This window comes from Gallus gallus, chromosome 2 (assembly GCF_016699485.2).
Source record: "Gallus gallus isolate bGalGal1 chromosome 2, bGalGal1.mat.broiler.GRCg7b, whole genome shotgun sequence".
NCBI lineage: Eukaryota > Metazoa > Chordata > Aves > Galliformes > Phasianidae > Gallus > Gallus gallus.
The window spans coordinates 72,815,000-72,839,259 of record NC_052533.1 but is presented as its reverse complement, the minus strand read 5'-3'; the positions used below and the strand labels follow the sequence as shown (position 1 = coordinate 72,839,259).

At 35.3% G+C, this 24,260-nt stretch overlaps 1 protein-coding gene across 1 annotated transcript in view; it reads right to left on the bottom strand.

The window, feature by feature from the left end:
- CDH12 (cadherin 12) overlaps nucleotides 1–24,260 on the bottom strand; it is a 528,906-nt gene that overhangs the window by 215,704 nt on the left and 288,942 nt on the right. The window contains exon 4 of the mRNA XM_025147686.3: nucleotides 2,643–2,786. The gene's annotated coding sequence lies outside the window, so the exon portion shown is untranslated. The remainder of the gene's footprint in view (nucleotides 1–2,642; nucleotides 2,787–24,260) is intronic.

Sequence of the window (24,260 nt, the reverse complement as noted above, 5' to 3'; positions counted from 1 at the left end):
ACATATATATACATTTAATACTATTGTATAAAATGTATACTCAGAGTATAAAGAAAGAGTCCAAGAGAGATGAGAACTACACTATATTGATGTCTCTGCCACTACTTTCCTGTGTAACCCGTGCTTTTATGTTTACCGAATCTGAAAAGCTTCAGTGAGTCAGATGCTCCAAATTATTTGTTTAATGAGGAATGATATTCCGCATGTTGCTGAGGTCACTTCTAGACAGTCACTGCATATGAAGAAGTCAACAGTCCACTAATGGAAGAGGTCAGAAAATAACTGTAACATTATTGCTGTTCTATCAAAACATGAGGAAAAGCAGCATTTACTAATCTTTGGTGAACTGTCATCTAATAAAATCTCTGAGGTTAGTACACTTCAGAGTAAGTGCTCTTCACTTAGAAGCAGATTAGAACATCTGATCTTTTAAAATAATAATAGGGATGTAAGTGCATTTGTAAGACTTGCTTAGAACCCACAGACACAATACCATGAAAGTGTGATTTATTTATAATTTACTTACAGCAACAGCTTTGTGAGACAAAAGGGGAACAAAGCCATCATGTCAAACAGTGTTTATAGGCTGTACCTGAGAAAAACTGGAATGGAAGTTGTTGCTATTTGTACATAATCTAGAAGTCTGTAGCTGCATAGGAATTGTTTACATTATAACTTTTTCCTTGCAGCGTATTGAGTTATTGTCTTTTGATTTTTTTTCTAATGAATATTCTGATGTATATTAACAAATACTAATTAAGCTGGGAAGCCACTGATCATTCATGAATGAATAATTGGAAAAGACAAGGTATAATGGAAGCTGATTTGTGCATTCAATTTTCTAGCCTGGTCAAGACTTGCATCTCTGAGTGGAAGCACCATGAAACTTAGTGAATGCCACATTCATGCAACATGCAAAAAGAAGCGAGCCACATACACCACCAAGATGAGAACTGGTGCTTGTAGCTACTCCCAAAACTAACATCTTTTCCAAGAAAACAATAGACTCACTGAGTCACCATTATAACAAACAAAACTTACAGTAATTATTTTCCAGAAAGAGACTATATGATCACACAGTTAAATCTGTCACTATTCCAAGTACATTCTCTAAAAACCTCAGGTCATTTGCCCATATGCTTATATTTTTTGATTAGAAAGAGAACTTGGCATTTCTTACTGCAAAATCTAGTGGCATAAATAACAAACCTGCTGGTAAACCAACATTTCCCTGAATTGTCCTTTTCTGGGGGGAGGAAGGGAAGAGAAAGAGTGGATCAAGGGCTTGGGAGGTATTTTTGGATTTTAAAGAAATCTCCTGATTGAGTAGTTGATCTCTCAGTGTAAAATACAGTGCTATGAATTATATCACCAACACTGAATGATAACCAATGATACAGATACTTAATGGCAGTAAACTGCACTGGCTGAAGAAAAGCAGTGCAATTAGTTCACAGTTTTGCAAAGTGCCCAAGAGTTACAAATCTGTTTCAGAGAGCAAGATTTGAAACCAATTAACTTTTCATCGATCTTTTTTTCCCTATTATGTCAGATTTTTAAAACCATGTAATTTTTTGCAAGTGACAGAAAGAACACTAAAATGTTTAATACAACAGATCTTAATTTTTACTCTTAAGGTATTAAAAAGTTTGGGCTGTTTACTAGTACTGCAGTTATGTCCCCTGACAGCATAGATATGAAACGTACACTTGACTATTAGCTTCAATTCACTTTGGACATTTCAGGGTGCATTTGCCATAGATACACCAGATAGATACTCCAGGCTGCATAAGCATCCTTGACTTTTTCTTATTAATCATTTAATCTTTCAAAGCAGTCTCTCTCATCTACTTTTTTTTTTTTCCCCCAGTAAAGATCTTCAATCATCAGACTATTTCATTTGATGTGCCACATTCTCTCTATCACTCCATGAAAAATATTCCTTCTTCCTCTTCAATCAAACACATTATCCCCCAGCAACAACCACTTTCATTCTCTGACCACTTGTACTGAAGCAGCACCCCTGCTCACACTTCTCCCCTCAGAGGACTGCTAATCCTGCAAAAGGAGCTATCCAAAACCCACCAGCTGCCGAGTGCATCAGTCCGCACTTGAGACACAGCCCTCAGTCCGGCAGTATCCTGGAAAGCTGCATGCATTCTCTCAACTCACATTTCAAAAATCTCTTTCTGTCTTGTTTAAATTTCATGGAACTTTGAAGCCTTTCGTCTATGAGTTTCTGCTTGCAAAGGAACAAAGCTCCATATTCAGAATCAAGTTTTACCATAATATACTTCTGCTTTCCAGCTGCTGTGCTTCCTGAAATAAATGTATTAAGCACAAAGGGGGAAAGTGTGCTTGCTTTTTCTTCCCTCCTCTCACACCCCTGCAAATCTCTAGCATTTTTTCAAGCTTCCGAAAGCCACTGAATCAGAAATAACTGCAGCCATTCACAAGGAGCTGCACAAAACCAGCATCTCTCTAGACACCGGTCCCATGCTGGGACACTTGCCTCTGCCCGAGTCCTCTCGTGACACACAACGCGGGCTCCTTACTGCAGTGCAGACTGTCAGTTTACTCAGTTTGAACTTTCAATGCAGAAATTCAGCATGATGCAGTCAGCCAGATAAAGCAGCACTTACCTTAATTGAAATCTTTTCCCTGGTAAAGCTGGTGCATCAGTCAAATCAACAGTGATCTGGGGGTAATCTAAGTTTCAATCAACATCCTCTGGGTAGCTGCATGCTGTTCTGCCTGGTTTTTGTTTGTGTTGAACTCTTCACTGTCTAAAGGAGAGAGAGAGAGAAAGATGAGCTGAAATCCTCGGAGGTTCCTAGGGAGTGAGAGAAGCACCAAGGCTATGTTTCTTCACATGAAATTCCCAGCAAGCGTGCTCGGGTCTGGGAGACCGCGTAACTGCCGTGATAGGCTCCTGTCATGTCCCCTGAGCCGAGAGATGATCATTGACCTGATTAGCTCTGAACACTCCCTACACGCAGAGAAAGCACTGAGAGGATTGGTGGGTCACAGGGGAATTGGGAAAGGCACCAAGGCCACTTGGGAATCTTCATTCTTCCAGACTAATGGATGTGCTACAGCTGAGGCTGTAATTTGTGAGGAGGTTATGCACAATGTTAACCATCTGAGGACTTAAACAAATGCGCTTTTGCATGCTGCTTCTCAAGGTGCACCAGCATACAACACAGTGTGAGCTGAGTAATTAGAAGCTGATGTAGCTGTTTCCTAATACAAGGCTAGCTGTATGAGATGTTCTGTAAGCTGAGAGATAAAGTGGCTCCAGACCCTGGGGACAATAGAAGTAAATGGTGATAGTAAGTGAAATTAGCATGGTGGGTTCAGGTTAGCCCCCAGATGGCAATCAATCACCATGGAAAGAAAAAGAAAAGAACAACAAAACCCAAACAGGCTGGGATTATTTAAGAAGTAGTTGTAGCAATTTAAATAAAACATAGGGAAAGAATGCCAATTAATTACAGAAAGGACTCTTAAATACAGAGATAAAATCAGTAGCAAAGCACATAAATACAAGCTCTCAACACTTGTAGTAGAAGAAAAAAAACACAAGGAATGCATTTAAAGGATATAATTTGCCTTTCACTTATACTGATACAAATAAGAATATTAATGATAACAGCTCAAATTTGAATGGAAAAAAAAATAGCATGAAAGAAGACTGAGGTGTATTTTTTACTGAGTTTTGCTTCTAAGCTATTACAGAAACGACATCTTTGTATACTAAGTTTCAGGCTGATGTGCTCAAGTGAGTCCAGTCAAAGTATGCTAACTTTTAGGACTATCCTCATCTGCTTCCTTCTGCTTCTTTGACAACAATTACAATACTAGCCAGTCATCTCAATTTTCTGCCAAGATTTATCTATGGAAATACTTATTTGTGAATAGTATTTATACAGATGAGTTCACAAGATACCATATTTAGTAATGGAGGTCTGATACATCAATGGCAAATGGATAAAGTTGCATTCTGTATCAACTGTATGAGAAGATTTGGAACCTATACTAGTAATGAAAATTTTATCATATCATACTCTATGAATGCTGCAACAATTATAAATATCTACTGAGATTCTTTATCAAATTTACATTGGCTTTGTTTTTATTCATCCTTCCAGTAAATTAGTATAATTTTATTTTTGTAGGATGAGTGGTCAAGAAAGTGATTTGAAGTTGTTAACCAAATGACAGAGGAAATAGATAACACAGTTACTTTCTGCAGGCATTCACATCAGAAATATAATTATTACAGAGGAAACAACATCATGTAACTCAGAACACCCAGAATTAACCAGAAAATTTTGAACCTCAAATTTATTTAGCAAGACACAGAAGACAATTATTTCTCACCATACCCACTGTCAACCTAACTAAAATTCCTGAGAAATGAGCAATAAATCTAAGCTAAGTGCTCCATGTTCCCCCTGTGGTAAGTAGGAAGAGATTGACTTTTCTGCCCTGATGGTGGCAGCTAATGATTTTCACGATCCTCATCTGTAAATATCTCTCACTGTATTCTCTGGTCAAAAGCTCCTCATCTGCAAAATCTGTATAAGAAGATAATTCTAATTTTTTTAGAATACACATTATCTTTTAATATGATTTACAGAATATCACACAGAGACTGCCATTTCACCTGGGACTAATAACAACAAAATAATAATTAATCAAATAAGAAGGCTTTTACATGTATTAATATGAAATGTGATCACATTCTTGAGCTTGAATAAATGGATTTCATGTGTCAAGACCAAGGTGATTTGCTGCTACAAGCCCTCACTGAAAAAAAGGTTGCTTCCCTTATCCAGAAATTTGTACTGCAGAATGGGCAGCCAGTCATCCCAACACTTACGATCTTATTTGTTCTGACATGGCAATGAAACAGCTAACCCACAGACACACACTGTATTATTTATGATTTCAAATACAATCAAAGAAGTTAAATATGAAAAAGGCCTTATTAAGATCATCTAGACAGCCTCTTTGCCTGAAAGCTTCCAATTTCAGATGACTCACTATTTTGTCTAGTTGAATCCTAAATCTAACCAGCCCTGAAATCTCCCACAATTTTCTTAAACAACCTAGTAGATCTCAGTGTCAGAAATACCTATTACTTGCTTTTCAAAACTCCTTCAGCAGTTTTATAATATAGTTCCAATCTTACAATATTGATTTCCTTCTCACCTACTATTCTGGTGGTCTTTTTACAGTTCAAAGGTCAACATTAATCAGAAGTTCAAAATACACGAGTTAACTATTTCAACTGTTTCTGACTGTACATAAAGGTCTGAAAATGAAAACTGTCCAGAGAAGTGACCGAAGCATGAAGTGACAAAATTTGAAGAGACAACATGATTTAAGTTTGTGCCGAAATCACTGGAACTTACTGTTTGCTTGGACAACTGGGCAAAAAATGAGCATTTTAAATTCAGCATTGACTAAAAGAAACAATAAGTTGAATCACTTAAATCTTTCTGCAGTATAAACAACAGAATGGAAGTCAGTTGTCCAAGATCAATCTCCCCATCCCAAATATAACTTAAGATTTTGATTTTGGTTCCTAACAATCATCTGAATAAACAAGCCAAGGTTGTTCAGAGCAGAAAGCAAAAAATGGTCAGAAAAGAACTATGTCTTTGGAGGGGCTAATACAATTACACATACAATAAAAATTAGACAACCTTCTTGGCTCATAATTCTTACACAACGTGGCAGTACAATAATGTAATGTACACATAAAGGAGAGAAAGAAAAATGGATAATTTTCTGTGAAATCTATAGTTAAACTTTTGAATTCACTACCACATGTCATGCATGACTGTGGAAAAGACTTAATACACATGTAAGATTTTAAAGTCACATCAGCATTTAGAATGTATACTTAGCAATAAATTTATTTTTTTCAGAACTATTATTCATTAAGAATTAAAAGTAATTACGTTAAGAACAAGTGAAGATAGCATGGGAAAAAATAATATGATTTTGCAGTAAAATTTATAAGAACTTTGTGGTATCATTACATAAGCCATAGCATATTTACTGTCAAAGGTTATTACATATTTGTTTCATTGAAAGAATAACTTAGATGCTTTGGGGGTATATTTTAACAGGTTAATAGGATTTAAAAAAAAAAAAAAAAAAAAAAAGCTTTATTTCCTAAATTAGACATTTTAATAAACTGAGTGCCAACAAAAATACATGATCAGTAATCTTTTTCCAGTGTTAATTTCTTTATTATCGTGTTACCATCCTCTGTCAGAACAGTGCTAGGCAACTATAAGCTAACATTTTCATAAGTGCTGGTCATTTTGGTCATTTGCTGACCCAAATCACACCTACAGTTGTCTGAGCTTGGCTGCTCAGGAACTAAGAGAACTAGAAGTCAGTAGTGTCTATACAAATAGTTTCACCACATAAAATTTTTCTTTTTTTTTTCTTTCCTCTTTTTTTTTTTTTTTCCTAAAATTGAAAAGATCTTTTGGTGTGAAAAAAATATCACACTCAAAAAAAATGTACTAAGAGGGTTAATTTCTCAGTAATTTCTTCCTTTTTAGTACGTAATTAAGAAAAAGTGGTATTGTCTGCTTTGTTTTGCTGGAATGATAGTAACTACAGGTGTGGAAATACTCTAGGGTAACAGCAAAAGGAGCAGAATAAAAGATTATGTAAGAGACAGAGTAAAATCACCCTTATCCTTCACCTCTTCATAGATATGTATATATATAATAAACCACCTAAAGAGATTAAAAATGCTTTGAAGTGTACCATTTGAACTTTCACAACCAGCATATCTTCCACATTTTGGCAATCATTTTTCCTCATTGTGGCTAGGGGCAACAAGACTAGATAACTCTCAGTAGTACCTGACAATTGCCATGCATTTTAACACTGGAATTTTACTCTCATTCTCATTAATTTCAAAAGAAAAAACTGAGCAGATTCAATTCCAAATTCTTATCAGTACAGCTGCACTGATTTAAGTGGAACTGTGCAGCAGATTTATAAAGTAGTGAGGGCTTGTGTAAAAGCACTACATCTTGTCATCAATTAATATTATACCAGAGTCCAAAGATCACCTTTCTGCAATATCATCCACTAATCTATTTTTAATATGGCTCATTTTTTTTTCCCCAAACCTTCTGGCCACAGTGAGTTATAGACATAGCAAGCTTGACTGCATCTAGCAAAGAATTTGGACATTCAGTACTTTACTTCAGCGCCTTATTAAACGTGCTGTTTATGTTAAAGATGTTATCTGGGTGGAAGGAAGTAGCTGAATCCTAGCTGTACTCACTACAAAACTGCTCACTTCCTCAGGCTTTTCCTTCTGGTAGCTCTAGTGGCTCAGACATCTCCAAAGTGCTCTTGTCCTTATTTGACCACTGCTCTCACTTCCAGTTTAGCAAGAGTAATCAGTATTGTTCTTTTTACATAGGCCAAACTTCCAAATATAAGAAGTAGAACATATTGCTCTAAGATATTTCCAATTACATTATGCAATGTAGAATTTGAGCTTCATTGTACACTTTTATTAAGTGACAGTTGTAGACTGACACATTTAGATATCGGTGCTCTCTACTTCCTTGGAGGCATCCCTACAATGTTGGAGATACTCAGGATGCACAAACATGTCTGGATTTAAGAAGAGAGTCACAAAATGCATAAAGTAATAAATGTAAGTTTTGGAGACTCAGGAAGGCAAAATTTACAGGATTAGTAAATACAGAAAATCTCTTGGTTGGCTGATGCAGGAAAGTAGTAATGATAAACCTTACCTTTAGCTTTAAGTCCATGCTGTGTGCCAATTTTTTTTTAGGTCAGACTTTATGACATAAGATAGCAGCAAAGGATAAAAGAGTACACAAAAGAAGAAACTAGTATCTTTCTTATATGATCCAGAATTAATCCTTACCCAGATAACACAATTTTCTAAATAAACTGCACTATTATAAATGCAACTCCTTTTCTGTTCTACTATTCCATGAGAAAAATATACTCCGTATCAGTGGCGGATTAATGTTCAAGCACCAAGGTAAAATCTGGTCATCAACAATTATAAAGAAAAAAAGAAAATTTGCAACTGTTTGAATATGTTGCTTGGCCACAGTACAGATCTGAATTATAAGAGCTGTTCCGTTAAATCATGAAACACAAACTCTGTGCAGTTTGTTTGGAATATCTTTCTGTATATAATGAGATGATCGGGACTGCTAAAATGGGACAGGGGAAATTTTACAGCTGAAGTCGGTTAACCTCTGCTGAAAATTTCTGTCAGCAGTACACCTATATGTTTCTACTGAAAACAAGTTACACAATGGTAACCAAGGGCATGGTTTTGCAGCAGAGTGTGACATACAGTTTCAAGTCTGGGTCTCCTTTTGCTGGGGGCTATATACCTCCTATACACAGCAAAAAACAGGAACATCCTGCAAGTTGTACTACAGGAGCAGCGTGGGAGACAGAATGACTTGGAGACATTCTTCCTAAAGTACAATTCCTCCCTCACATCCTTCTTGTTCAGGTGAAGGGAACAGTGATTTGTGGCATGACCTGTCGCAGCAGCGACTTACAACTTCCCAGTAAAATCTTTCTACTCACTCCCTTTTGCCATCTATGTACTTTAAACATGCAGGGATGGGAGTTCTGCTAGTGCAGGAACCGTGCAAGAATGCAATATACTGTCTGCAATCACATAAATATCCTATATCTATCCATTAGGCTCTATGCTCTCATCTGTCTGAACAAGGAGAGGTTGCTTGTTCCCTTGAAGGGGACAAAACTGAACTGCAATTTAGTCTTGGGATTCTCACTGGCATTTTTATGGCTGAAGCCAGTTCTGCTACTTACTCAGACTAATACTATAAATCTAACACACTTTAAGAACCACATTTTCAGAGTCATAAACCATCATATCAGTCCTTTTTTTTTTTTATTTTTATTTTTTTTTCCAAGGGAACCACAGAGCTTTAGAATAACCAGAGAAAATCAGTTTGTAAGAGGTGAAAACAACACCTCTGCCTGAGATTGTCCAAACATGGCTGGTTTCTGGAAAAGCATTTTACACTGGACAGCTTTTCCTTATATGATTCCTCTCTTCTCTTTTTCAGTCTGTTCATTTCAGTCATAGTATGCAACTTTTTTATTAGTATTATTCAGAAGCATTTTTTTTTCTCTCCAAGCTATTCTAATGTACTTGTTCTCCTGCTTCTTACCTTGATATGATCTTTTTTCACGTTCTCATTCCTTATTTGTGTTTCTTCCTACACAATTCCAGTACTACAAGCTTTTCTTATGTTTTTTGTTTGTTTGTTTGTTTGTTTTTCTGGCAGGGTTAGAAGGAGAAGATAGAAAAAGAACAACAGCTCAATTTTTTCCAAACACATATAAAAAAATCTTACATAGAAAAGGCAAATCGCTTTTAGAAACTCTTTTAGCATCACACCCCCTCAACTGCTCTTCAGAAGGAGTTGGAAATACTGTAAAGAAGCATTACAGGAAAGTTTTTTATTCCCAGTTCTCTCTTATTCTTCTTGCTCAGAAGCAAGTTTTATCTCACATAACAAACATCAGCCTCTTGTCAGTAAAGGATAACTCCTCTCTAGATAGTAAATAGGGAATAAGGCTGGGCTACACTATAAGAGTACTTGCCATATGCTTTTTGTGCCTGAGTAAAATAGCCTGATGTGAGCAGTGATCAGCAAGACCAACTCTCGTTTGGTGCCAGCACTCCTTGTTTCCTATGTGGCAATGCTAGTTAGCACTTAGTCGGCCCTCTCCTAAGAGAGTACCCTAAGAGAGTACTCCTAAGAGAGTACCCAAGCTACACTGTGCCAAGTTGGCATAAGGCTAAGGCAGTTCCCTGTACCTGTTTCCTCAGCAGAATAGAACTTGTGGAGCCTTTCAGGAAATGCAAACATGATGTAAGTAATGTAGCCTCGTCCAAGGGCCTAATCACAGAATCACAAGATGGCAAGATCATTTTCCCAAAAGCACTATACTACATCCAAGTGGGTAGTAAGAGGCTTTCATGATCTAAAAAAACCTGAAATGTGTGACGTAAACGTAGATCTTATTTTCTGGATACTGAAGAATACAAAGATTTCAGTCTAGTACACAGGCATTGCCACTGCTTTACAGGTCCTAACACTACAAAATTTTCTTTGCACCACACACATCACAGAATCGCACATTCTTTCAAGAAACAGTATGACAAATAAGAGAGAAGAAGACTGCATATCTCTGTGACTGATACCTCACAGTGTGAGGTAAGACTATCATAGAATCCTAGAACCACAGATCAGCTTGGATTAAAAGGGACTGTAAAGATTCTCCAGTTTTAAAACTCCTACCATGGGCAGGGTTGCCACCCACCAGATCAGGCTGCCCAGGGCCCCATCCAATTTGGCCTTGAATGCCTCCAGGGGTGGGGCATCCACAGGTTCTCTGGGCAGCCTGTGCCAGTGCTTCACCACTCTCTGAGTAAAAATTTTCTTCTAATATCCAATCTGAATCTCTCCCCTTTTAGTTTAAAAACATTCTCCCCTTGCCCTATCCCTATAAGACCATGTAAAAAGTTATTCTTTTTCTACAAGTTCCCTTTCAGTACTTTCCTATACCTCCCATTACAGACAGTACACCACATATTGTAACTTTGCTTATCTATAGTCTGTAAGAGTTCTGAATAAAATCATCACTCTCTTCTGCAGGTGCATGTTAATCTTCATCAGATTCTTTTTGATCCTACCCCACACTTCAAAAATATCAGTCTCATGGGCCTATGCAATTGCTAGGTTTCCAAAGCTTACCTCAGATGCTTAGCAGAGATAGAAGAATGAAAAGGCAATAATACAAAACTGTCTTAACTGTTTCATCCTGTAATCATTATTTCCAATGGGATCTATGAATATCAGCATTTTAAAAGACACAGAATCAGACCATGATGTGAAATTGAGTTTTAGGTGTTGGGAAATTGAAGGGGGCAGAAGAACAGAGAAAACAATGAGCATCTTCTCTTCGGCAGCCCAAGCAAAAGCCATCTCAGCTGCAGCCCTTTCAGTATGGGAAGAAGAAACAATGGTCCAACAACATATCCTTAGAATCACCTCCCACAGAAGGAATAAAGTACCACCATCTTTCCAATACCCAATTCAGAACATACTAGAAGAAAGCTTTATTATGGGCTTGTTGTGAAAACACGTTGGATGAGAACATGCTTCCACAATGCACAATCACTCTTTATCTCCTTTTAAGACAATATGGTTTAAGATAGTTGGCTAAGTAATATGGTTTGTCTGGTTAAACTTAATAGAATTCTCTAGTCACAGAAAACATGATTTATAAAATACATTGAAAAAAGTCTTCAGGTTAATAACTATATCTTCTCTGGACAGGAATTATCATTACATGATCCTGTTGATTTGGGGTCATTAGCTTCTCTTTCTCTTTTTTCTGAATATAGAGGAATAAAAGATGGTTTAATTATGGCACTGGGAAATTACCTCCCTTTTGACAGGGAAAAAGGGAAGGAGCAGGCATTATAATCACAATATAATGCTGAGACTGTATGATACTACTTTAAAATATTTATTCGCAGTTACTTTCTCAGTCTTGTTTGCATGTGTAATAAGTAGCGTGTCTGAAATACATTCAAATATACAGAATCACAGAAGAAGATGTGAAACGCAACAGGTATAGGCTTGATCCCTTAACTTCACAGAATTGCATTTTCTCTAATCATTACAATTTGTGTTTTGTGATCAATGTAAAAATGTGCAGTATTAACAATGTCTGTTAAAAACAACATACAAGAAATGTAAACTCCTAAGTGTATTGCATCTTAAATTAATGCTACATATTGATTCATGTTAATTTGTCTCTTTACAAGCGCAGCCAACTAGCCTGTGTTCAGCTATCTCCAGAACCATCTATACTGATTATTAATGAGAGTTTGCAGAAACCTTGTATCTTTTTTTTTTTTTTTCCTATTCATGAGGGTACTTCTGAGAATAGTAATTACACTACTTAGCCTTTATCTAGTGCTTCTCATCTTTCAAGTACTTTACAAATATTAATTTACTAATTAATCTTTCCAACAACTCTGATTACTCCCATTTTACAGACGGAGAAGTGTTAGCAAGAGAGGGCAAGTGACCTGCCTGAGGACATGGAAAGTAGAGAAAGGGAAGAAGACTAAGGGGAAAGAGGCTTATAACTAGAGAGAAATTGAGGCAGATGGAACAATTATGGTTATAGTTCAGCAAATAATCACACTCCACTGAAGAATTCAACATACCAGAAGAGAACATGTAGAATTAGTCCCACAGCACATTATAAAGCCACTCAGCGTTCCAAAAGATCCACTAATAAAAAAATGGAACTGACAAATGAAATATACTGTACAGCTACACAAAATTTCAAAAACAAAACACTACCTGTTCTTAGATATTGGTAAAACTGTAAAAGTAGTCATGAGCCCAAAACTAACATCAGGAAACTACAGAATTCTGATTTATTGGATATTGGATACTAGAATCTTAACAAGTGTACTATGCACGTCTACTCAAATTAAAAATCTTCAAATGATTTAAAAAATAGTCAAGGGACTATATGTTCCTTGAAGATTGAAAACAACCGAAAAAGTACTAATGCCTGCACAAAATGTATCAAATATACAAACAACTGGTTTATGTAGAAACCACATTCTACCTCTTTGAGCAGTTTTGTTCTCTACTCCACAATCCATTCTGTTACAAAAATTGATAGGGTATATGTTTGTTTCAGTTGCACTCTATGATGCTCTTACAATAGTTACATCTATGACATTTATGGACATTTTTTATGTAATACTGTACTGTGTTGACCAATGATGACAGAAGCAAAGTGATGAACATTCTTGAATGTACTCATATAATCATAGCTTCCTCGCTGCATTGATATCCCTGATAAGAATGAAGAGACTTTAATAGTGCACAAAAAGAAAACTTAAATTTCAACCAGTACAGAAACATATGTGTTGCAAAGTCCAGTATGGGGAGCTCCCTCTCTTGCACCCTTCTCCTTGCCTTTCTCAGATTACTTTCTTTTCTAAAGATGGCCTAAGAATGAAAAATATTTACATATAGAAGAGATGCACCTATTCTTTATCTTCAAAAATTATCTGCTTCTCAAGTTTTAAAAACATGGAAGCAAGAGATTATCCCCCAGAAAAGAATAACTAAAATATATAATTTTAAAAACATATATATATTATCACTTCACCCTTCTGGTGGCTGTAGGCAGCAAGAATATCTGTTAGCCTTCTCTCCTTGAAACTAGTCAATCCAAATTCACTCAGTCTTCCCTCCTACATTATGGGCTCCCACTCTCTTATTACCTTGGTGGCCCTACTACTGGACTATTGGGAGCCCAGAACTACACGTAGTGTTCCTGATGTTTTCCATTCAGTTTCAGATAGAGAAAAGGATCAGTTGCCTTGATTTGTTGGCTGTGCTCTTTCTAATGCAGCCCAGGAGTCTGAGGACTATACTTGCACTGAAGGCACATTGCTGGATAAGGTTCCATTTGTTGTCCACCAGGATCCTAGCTCCTTTTCTACAACACTGCCTTCCAGCCCATCAGCACCCAGTACATTGTGCTGCACAGGGTTATTGCTCTCCATGTGCAAGACCTTACACTTAGGCACATTCCCACTCAGTTCTTTGGGCCTCAGAGCAATAAAAGAAACGTAATGCCTCATGGCTCAGGCTGAGTCGCTGTGGGTGTGCGGACAATGGGGAATTAAATTCCACTCCAGGGGAATTTAATGTCTAAAAGAAAGATACAGACTTTATTTACATGTCTCCAGGAATATACTCGGAAGCTACTGAACAAGGAAGGATCGTGGAACTATTCACTATAGAAACTTAATTACTGTTACAGGAACTAAGGTTTTTCAAATGGTAGTTAATATTTATTTATTTTACCTGAGAACTAGACGGTGCTGTGTACTTCAGCGCCGTAAGTTATACTGTAAGATAACAGTGGTTATCAAAGTATGGCACATGGTTCTTAAATATTGGAACCCAGAAAACTAGCTTTGCAAACCAGCTTATCTTCAATTAATATTCATTAATATTATGTGAATATTGCTAATGCCAATATTTTCAAGTAGTTGAGGTTATTCTAGGCTAGGCAGGAAAGTGCCAGCTTTATTTTTCTAGTTGCCTTTATGTTAGCATCGGCTTTACCTTTGTATTCTTCAACAAGGAAATAAGAAGTAATTATTTTGGATGTCATCTTTTATTGCTTAATTAAAAGCTATACAAAATGGAATAAAGTAAACTCTCTCTATCACACTGACATTTGCACAGCAGCACATTTACAATCAACCGAAAGCATATTTGTCCAATGTCATTAATGAGATAAAAGATACAAATTATTTATTTATGAGGAATATTAATAATGAAATATTAATTTGTTGAAGAAAACACTGTATTAATAATAAATAGTAATGATCTCCATGGCCACGATACCAGGATGACATTTCTCTAATTTGGTTTAGAAAGTAATTAGATACAGACTTATAATCAGAACAAAGAACACTACTGCCTTGTAAACAGTGGTAAAATACTCATTTCAGAACAACTTCTAAATAAGAAAATGAAAAAGTGTTCTAATAATTTATTATTAGATTAATTTATTATGCTGTATCACTGAACCGATGTGAACTCTAAAAGTGCCATGTTTTCAGAGAAAAATATGTTTTAAGATAAGAAACGTGAAGTCCAGATGTCAAAAACAAAGCCTGAAAACAAAAACAAAAGTGTCTGTACTTCGTATTATTTATTTTCTAATTAAGCAAAACAGTGCGTGAGATTAAGGTTAAGTCCATGTGGATCACTGTAAGAGCCTTCTTCAATACAGAGAAACAAAGAAAAACAACATAATGGCTAGGATTGGACAGGAAAAATCCTTCATCTGCATATAATTATGGATTTAACAACAGATTCATTCGGCAAAGTCAGCAGGAACTGACAATGTCTAAAAGTTTGTGCTATTTTTCTTCAACAGGTTATTTCCAACTTCTCCAAATAAGTACAACAATGCAAATGGCCCTCCTAAATAGCTATACTGTTTTTCAAATGTTTGGGGATTTCCTATTATTTATGTCTAGATTTACCTGAAATTTTCATTCTGCATATTCAAAGGTCTCAGGTGTTAAAATATCTTTTTTTGTGTCACAAAAAATCTCTCATTTTTTCTAAACTGCTTTTTGAAGTATACAGGGAATCCATAATGCCTCATTCTATACCACTAATGAGGCATATTTCCAGACATTTGGTTTTATATATATTAGTAACGTTTCAGCGCAGTCCCATACCACAAAGCTCAAGAGTATCATATTTCTAAAACATCACATGCAAATATTCATGTTATAGAACTTGTGAATGGTCTTATACTTGACAGCAAGCAGACTGGGAACAATTGCATCCCACACATGTATGTAAGTTAGTCTCATTCAGGTCAAATACTGGTAAAAGTACAGCAGGGCACAATGATTTAACTGCAAGTTAGCCATGCAAACGCATCCTTTACTATATTACACACAGCAATCAACAAGTCTGAGACCAAAATAAACAATGCAGAACTCATTGTTATGTCCCAACAAATAAAAAATAAAAAAGAGAGTATACGCTATTATTTGTTTCACAGCAGTCTCAAAGAAGGCTGTTCCAGTGAAGATTCCAGGAGAGATCATTTTATTTGTGGACTAACATATGGAGGGCCAGACCTTGCATACATTTCTTAAAGAGAATATCTTATTTGTGCAGATGAGAGAAAAAAAAATAAAAAATCTATGAAGCCATTAAATCCCATCTTAACATTTCTAAAATTAACTTCTGAACTTATAATCACATTCATATCCACAGCTTATTGAAATTACTTATGAATAAGAAGTCCTGAGTATGTGAAAAATACACTGATTTTATATATATATACCTGTATGTATGTAATTAAAATGTGAATCTTATTAATAACTCATTGAATATTGCATTTTTGTGATATACATATGTACACGTAGAAGGAATCATTCATAAGAAAAAACAGTACCCAATATGCTGAAGAAATCAAAGCATTCAGAAGTTTTCAGAAGGTCTGCTTTGGTACAAATGTATAGATTTTCACAACTTAAAAGTCCTCTAGTAAAGAATGTCACAACACTCCTGCAATATTAAAACTGCATAAAGCTCTCATGAATTTTTATTTCATTGAGTTTGCACCACCACAATTCATAACCAATCACGATTAAGTCTAGTCATCTAGACTACCAATGACAACATTATTAAATTAGATTATCAGGACAGTTGATTTTCTGAAAATCAGATTTATTGTTCCTGGCTGCCGCGTAGCTCTTCCTCCTTCAAATACAAACAAACAAACAAACAACAACAACAACCATAGACAATTTGCTGAGACCACGTACAAAAATGTTAAGCAGTTATCAAGTGAGCAAAATCCCACTATTGCTCACTACAACCTTCCTTTAGTGGTAATGTATGGAAAACAAACAAACAAAGCACAAACCTTGTGAAGATATATTCATGTTAATTGTTTTGTCTCTTTGTCTGTCAGGCTTTTACAGCGACATTTTCTAGTTTACCAGGCAGACATATCTGCAGGCTTTCGAGCTAACTTTATGCCACGTCACTTTACTATAGTAATGATCAGGTAACACACCTGCAGTCCAGACGGTTTTCAGCTAACCTAAAGACTCCCTGGTAAATTGAAAAGTACAAAGCAGAAGTATTATGCTTTAAGATCCTAAACACATCTTGTAAACTACTGACATACTGAAAAGCATGTCATTTAGTTACACACGTGTAGTCTTTAACTGATGGGAACTCCAGCATTAGGTTTCCTAACTTAATGCTATTTTTGTATATTTATGGTCAAATGTTTACATAAATGGTCTCCTACTACTATTTAGTCTTTTAAAAATGTATTTGTTTTCATCAAAGCACTCTTCACCAGATTTTGATCTGCTTATAAATGTTTTTATATGACATGCTGAGGGAAGGAATAGAACATGAGGAATAAATCTATGTGCATTCACTTTTATTTATGATGTATGTTATTTTACTTCTGATTTAAATTTTTTCACAAGTATGCCATCTCTACAGGGTGCACTTTGAATATAAAATATTAGCCACTCTGACTTTATCATTTTTACCTCTAACTTGCCATGAAGTCCCACTACATCTAAGGAAAACTGAAAGGTAGGACTGATGTTCATGGGAATAGAACAAACACAGCTCAGGTGTGTTGCTCTGCTCCTTAACAAAAACAGGTTTATGCTACAGTTCCTCTAAAGGATAAAGCCCTTCATTTCTGAAGTGGAGGAAGGGAGAGAAAAGCTGAAAGAGAGCTTTGGAATTTCACTGCACAAGGATTACGTGTCAGATGTAGATGTGCGATAGCTATTTCGATAAACAATATGGGAATTCTGTAAATGCCTTATTCTCATTTTGGTATATATGCAACTATCACCATTTTTCATATAGCAACAAGCAATGCAGTAAGCAATTTCCTTCCACTATCGTGGTGGTTGCGTATTCCACTTTCATGCAAACAGTAGGTGAGTGTTGTCAGATACATGTACTCTTACGGACGAAACAAAGAAATCTCAACTTCCACTGAATACTGTATCTTCTCCTGCTGAAAAATATTAGATCTACTCTCTATCACAATAACAGACTTCTCTTAGGAAAGAACAGAGGCCTAACAAAAAGCAAATACTTCTAGTAACTACACCACCTTTCTCTCCGGGACTTGAAAAATTTCCAATTAATGACACAATCAATTTAAAAATGAAAGGTATCTTCACTACACCTAAAAGAAATGTGGTGATCTTAGTTTTTTGTTTTTTTTTTTTTTCCTTAAGAAAAAAAGAAAAGGTCAAAGTTTAGCTGGTTACTTCATTCTTAATTAGGCTTGATATAAATTGAAAACAGTTTTTAGCTAGATTTCTGTTAAGATTTTACTGATTTACATGTGCATTTTCTTGAAATAGCTAAAGCAATTTTGAATACAAAGACATAGATGGCTAAAATCCCATTTACTTAAATAAGGTCAGAATTTCAGCTTTTGATGTTTATGTTATTTCATCTTTGTACGTCTTTCTTCATAAGTGCTAGGCACAGGGCAAATGAAATCAGTGGAATAAAGCATAGATGGAATTGGCATTAATGCTGCTGTTGTTTACCCCGAACAATACAGTACGGTTATGTGAAAATAAAAACGTTATAATGAGAACAGACTGTGGAACAACATGAATTCATTCTCATAATAGTGACTGTAATGTTAATGGGACACTGTGCAAACAAAACCCATCTCATTGCAATTTAAGCAATTTAATAGTATGTCCATTCCCAGTTGCAATTTGCTTTTCTTCTTACTGTATTAAGTAAACTCATATGTTACGTAAATTAAAAAAGAAGACAACATACTTCATACTGACCACTTCTGATCTCCCCATCTGTCACTATATAATTTGTGAACTAACAGATATTGCAATAAAACCTCTGTAAAACCCATTTCAGTATTCCATTTCCAGTTCCTGATTTTTGTTTTCCAGAGATACGAAGAACAAGAAAATCAATAGGAGTAGTCAGCATGGATTCTACAATAAGAAGTATGTTTGTCCAACTTGATAAATGTGTACAATTGAATGACTGGCTTGGTAGATGAGAGAAGTATAGTGGATTTCATCTGCCTTGACTTCATGTATTCCATAAGATCCTCAGAGAGAAATTGATGAATGAGATAAACTGAACACTGCCTGAACAGCTGAACCCACAGACTGGTGATCAACAACACAAAGTCTAGTTGGATAGCATTGTACCTCAGAGGTCAATAGTGTATAGAAATCTGTTCACCGTCTTCAAACATGATCAAATAATTTATTAATTATGTATCCATAAAGTAGGGATATCTTACAGGGTTGAAATAATGCCAGGTTAAAATACCAGGATCTGGATGAAGAAGATAAAGGTAAATTTGAAGATCCTTTCAGCTGCAGCCCAGGAACAGAATATGAATTACATCAGTCAGTACTCTGGCTTTCTGTTGCAGCAAGAAATGACAACATGACATTTTTAGTAACACTGCAAAAGTGGCAAACATAAAGTATTCAAATAAAGGGAGGTTTTAGGTCTTGAGGCAGCAGCATAAATAAAACAAGGACAAGATGCTGTTTGATCATGTTCAGTGTACTCCAAAACCATTATTTCTCAAAGCAAATAGGATGTCTGTGTCAGTCTCCTGCAGTTTTACTGTGGTGTTTTTTTTTGTTTTGTTTTTTTTTTTTGACGTTATTTGATGTTTAAAAAAAATTGTTGGGCTGTAACTGAAACCCAGATAATGTATACTCACCATACAAAATCTATTCATATATAACACAAAGATATTTGATTTGATTCAGTCCTAATTTGCTACAATACTCAATTTCTGAAATAATCATTCTTGCTTTTTTCCCCTTTGTTAAGAGTAATTCAAGGGGCAGCCAAAGAGAAGATTTAGCCAAGCTGAGTAATTCTTCAGTAGCTCTGCAGTTACATCACTGTCAGCAACCCAGTCAGCAATTTCAGAGTTAGCTTTTTTTTTTTTATTGGTCAAGAGGTGCATTCATATCTTTGAGCAGAAAATGTACTACTGCTCAGGTTTTGCATATGAATACACTCATTACTATATATGTATTTCTTCTTGGTGGCCTTAGGAGCAAGCAGAAGCTTTCTCTTGTTAGGCATCATTTTAATTGTCTTACATTTTATCTCCATTGGACTCAACTGAACTGATGCTGCTTCTAGAATTAGCATTGCAGTTGTTTTTAACCTGGCATCTTCAAATTAATTCTACAGTAGGGGACAGGTAAGCACTCTATCATGTTAAACCTTAAGCTGGGGGTCCTCTGATGATCCAGACAGGGAAGTCTTCTCATACTCTCTTCCTACCTCTGCATTAAATAGAAACCTATAATTTAAAAATATAGCAAACAATTGAAAACAATTTGAATGTTTCTGAAGCCCAAAGGATATACCTGTGTTATTAAGCTAATCAGTTTCAAATGGGCACTGCAATCTATCATTCATACTGCTAAATCATCAGAATATTTCCTGGCATGTTTGTGGACTTGGTGTCTTCTTGCAAGTGTTCAAATACATGGCTTAGATGGTAACAAAGGGCCAAGGAACAATCTGCAGGAGACAATTTTGCTTCTGAACCTAAGAAAGTTCACTTACATTGATGTGAGCTGCTCTCTGATTTTTAGCCTCAGTGCCAGAAAATGGTCCTGGTGAGTGTTTCATTTCTTGATACAGGCAAAGTCAAAGTGACAATGATCTGTATGGAAAGCTTCTAATGATTCCCCATCAAGCTATTATAAAGAATGCATCACCCACATTATATCAATTTTTGAGAACATCTAAAAATGTTTTTTTCTTACATGGCTACCAGGCACACACCTAAAGGCCATATATCACTAATGAAGACAGATAAACATGATCAAAAGGAATTCTTAGCAATTCTGAATAAGCGAACAATCATAACTAGACACTGATGATGTGACATCATGATTGAAAAACCAATCTTTGTGGTAAATAGCAGATCTGCATACTGTTTAATAAGAAATCCAACAAAAAGTAGAAACCTGACACTTACAACACAAAGAAGTGAATGGTTTCTAAACTTCAGTCCATTGCATGCTTTCTCAGATTGCTGAAAAGCTTTTTACATTGTTCAAGGTACTTTTTGTATTAACCATCTCCAGCTCTGACTGGTCTTTCTGGAAGTAGACTATCTCAAAATACACTGGTTTGGAGGTATTTTTCCTCCATAGAGGCAAGTACAGAGATAGCATTCAGTCTTAAATTCAGTTCCCAGAATAAATAATCTCCACAGTGGAAACGTGAGGTTTGATTTTTTTTTTTTTCCTCTTTTCTTCCTCACATTATCAACAAATCTGTTTTACAGATGGCAAAACCTGTTTCTGTTATTCAAGAGAAAAAAATATATATATAAAAGATCAGTTATCTCTTTGTTCATTATTGTGAGAGTTGTTTGTTTTGAAATTTTCAAAGAAGGTTACTTTCTTGCTAACTGCAATTAACACAAATTTCCATGCCATTAGTTAAAGGAGATGCCATGTCTCACAAAGAAACAGAAAACAAACAAACAAAACAACCTTGCAACTATTTAGTTTTTTAATGTGGTACACAATGTTAAGGAAAATTATAAAACATTTTCAGATAAGCAAGAGCCAGATCCACCTCTTCTTAACAGAGATCAGAAAACTCCCATTGATAGCAATTGATTTTGGATCAGACCCAAAACAAGTTAAGAATGCAATAAAGTATCAATAGCCAAGCTGTACTCACTGATATTTTCTAACTATTTCAAGATAGAAAATAAATAGCTGAATCCTTGAAAAAACATCTACCATGGAACATTTGATTAAATTATGGGTTTGCACTAAAAGGAGTTTGATGCTATTTGGGGATAGCCCCTCCCATAGAAAAGAATTACAGTTTGTTGATTGCAGTCATGTCCTTGATATCAGTAAAATTAATGCTTTAGAACTGAAAGTAGAACTGATATTTGTGGAATGGTTTTAAACTAAGACAGGAGAGGTTTAGGTTAGATATTAGGAGGAGGTTTTTCCACATAGAAGGTGGTGACAGACTGGAACAGGTTTCCCAAGGAAGTTGTGGATGCCCCATCCCTGGAGGCATTCACCACCAGGCTGGATGTGGCTCTGGGCAACCTGGTCTAGTGGTTGGCGACCCTGCCCGTAGCAGGGGGGTTGAAAGCAGATGATCTTTAGGATCCTTTTTAACCCAGGCCATTCTATGATTTTTTATTTTCCATGAACTATGGTGAAAACACTTCAATATGAAACAATTCAAGGAACACATGTTCACTCTAGAAACTACTTGGGCTTTCAATATTGATTACTTTCACAATAGTATTCTTAATTGTTAGAGGTAGTAGAAACACAATTGTTAAAGTTATGCAAAACTCAATTTCTTTTGTGTAGAAAATCTGACATCTGAATATGGATCATTTATCTCAAGACAGAGAAATTGACATTTCCACATTGTGAAATATTTAAAAAACGATATTTAACGAACAATAATATTCTGGAATTGAAAAAAAAAAAAAAAAATCATTTTGATTCAAACCCAAAATACTTCAGTTTGATGCCCTTAACTTTTTAGAGCAACCAAGATCAAATGCCCATAAGCACACATACAGAGAGAATTGATTTAAATAATCTTGTTTAAATGAACTCTTTGGAGCAAAATATTTCACTTAGGTTTTTTTTTTTTTTTTTTTTCTTATAAAAGTGTATGTTAAAATGGAAAGAAATCTATATGTTGAAAATCTTTATTGAAAAATTTATTCAAATGGAAAATTTGGTCCGCATAAAGTGAAAATTACTTGAATTCCTAATGGTTGCGCTAAATTATGCAATTGGAAAATTCACTGGAAATTCAAACCTCCTACTTGCCTCTCAGATATTTCAAGTGAGCTACTTTTTCTATTTGACTCAGTATCTTTGCTGCAGTGAAATAATTTCTATAATTATTTATAATTGCAGATGTAAAATAAACGTATTACAATTGAGGTGTTACTATCTATTTAGGTCTATGTGACATAAACATCTTGGTTTCTATGATGGAATTCATTAATTTTTAAATCTTATTGAATAATAGATTGTTGCTACTGAGAGCATTAAAAATATGCATTTGCTTCAAGCAGTTTTGCTTAACATTTAACAAGATTCTTTCAACTAACTGAAAAGATTGTATTAAAAAGAAAAAAAAAGAAAAGAAAAAGAAATACCAGTATGAATGAACTACTACCACCCTTTGGATTAGATGTTCACAGTGTGATCCTCCCTATCAGTCTACAAGTAGCATCTCTAGCTGCAATCTGCTTCTTTTGAGTCAGGCTGTGCTTTGAACATCTGACTCCCTTTTTAGGTTCACTGACTACCAAAACAGTTCATTTTCTCTGGGAAATACTATCAACAGCTTGTTGATTATTTTCAGGAAATTCATGAGGGCATTACTCTAACAATTTACAGAAAAAAACAACAACACAACTCCTTGTGCACTCTTTGGATTATATCTATGGAGTAGTAGTTTCACAACAACAGTTTTATTTCAAATCACAACATCCTCATAACACCAGGCAAAAAGGTCTATAACAATTTCTGAAATCCTTTCTTTGATATTATACTTCTCTCAACTGATAAATTAGTTTTTTTATGACACAAAAATAAAAAATTTCAGTGGAAAAATAAATAATAGAATAATTAAATACGAGCTTTATTCTGCTTTATGCAAGCTAAATCTAAAAGGCCAATGTCACAATTTTTTCCCGTAACAATTTTCAATTGTACAAATCTACAGAATCAATTACTACACACAACATGAAATAATGCAGTTTCAGAAATTATACATAAATATATAAAAAAAAAACTTAGCTATGCATTTCTTGAATTAACTTATTTCAAATGGAGCAGCTATAGGAAAAGACTGAAATGAAGAATAGTATTCCCAATCTATGCAAAAGGGCACCCCAGTCAAAGAAAGGCTCCTAACCAAAAAACTGTTCCAGAAATCTTGTTAATTCATGTGTACAGTGTCTGATTTGAAGCAAGACACAGAGGTTCCTTAAGTTGTTGTGAACTCACGAGGACTGATAATTCTGAATCCTACCTGCTATGAATTGCTCAAACACAGTGTGGTCTGACAGGAAAAATAAAAGAAAAATTAGAAACTAAATAAGAAACATACAGATAAGATTTCTTCTGATAGATGTTTCATATCTTCCTACACTTGGTAAGACTCAGAATAAATGAAAATGCGGACAGTCACTCATAATTAGTACATTCACTACTCCAGATAGAAGACAGACATTTCTGTCTATCTCAGACGTTTACAGACCTATGATTTAGGAAAAAACTGAGTAACATACTTATTTCTTCTCTTGTTCTGGATGCAAGGAACCATACAGCATTCCTGAATTAATCATTTTGCAATCAAAAATCTTAAAAATCCAGATATATTAATATATTGAAAGTAATCTTTACAAACATAGACATAAAAACATCAAAAAGGCAGAGAGTAATGATTTGGGGTTACCAACTAAAGCCCGTATGTGACTTCTCTTCAGGGGCAGAGTTA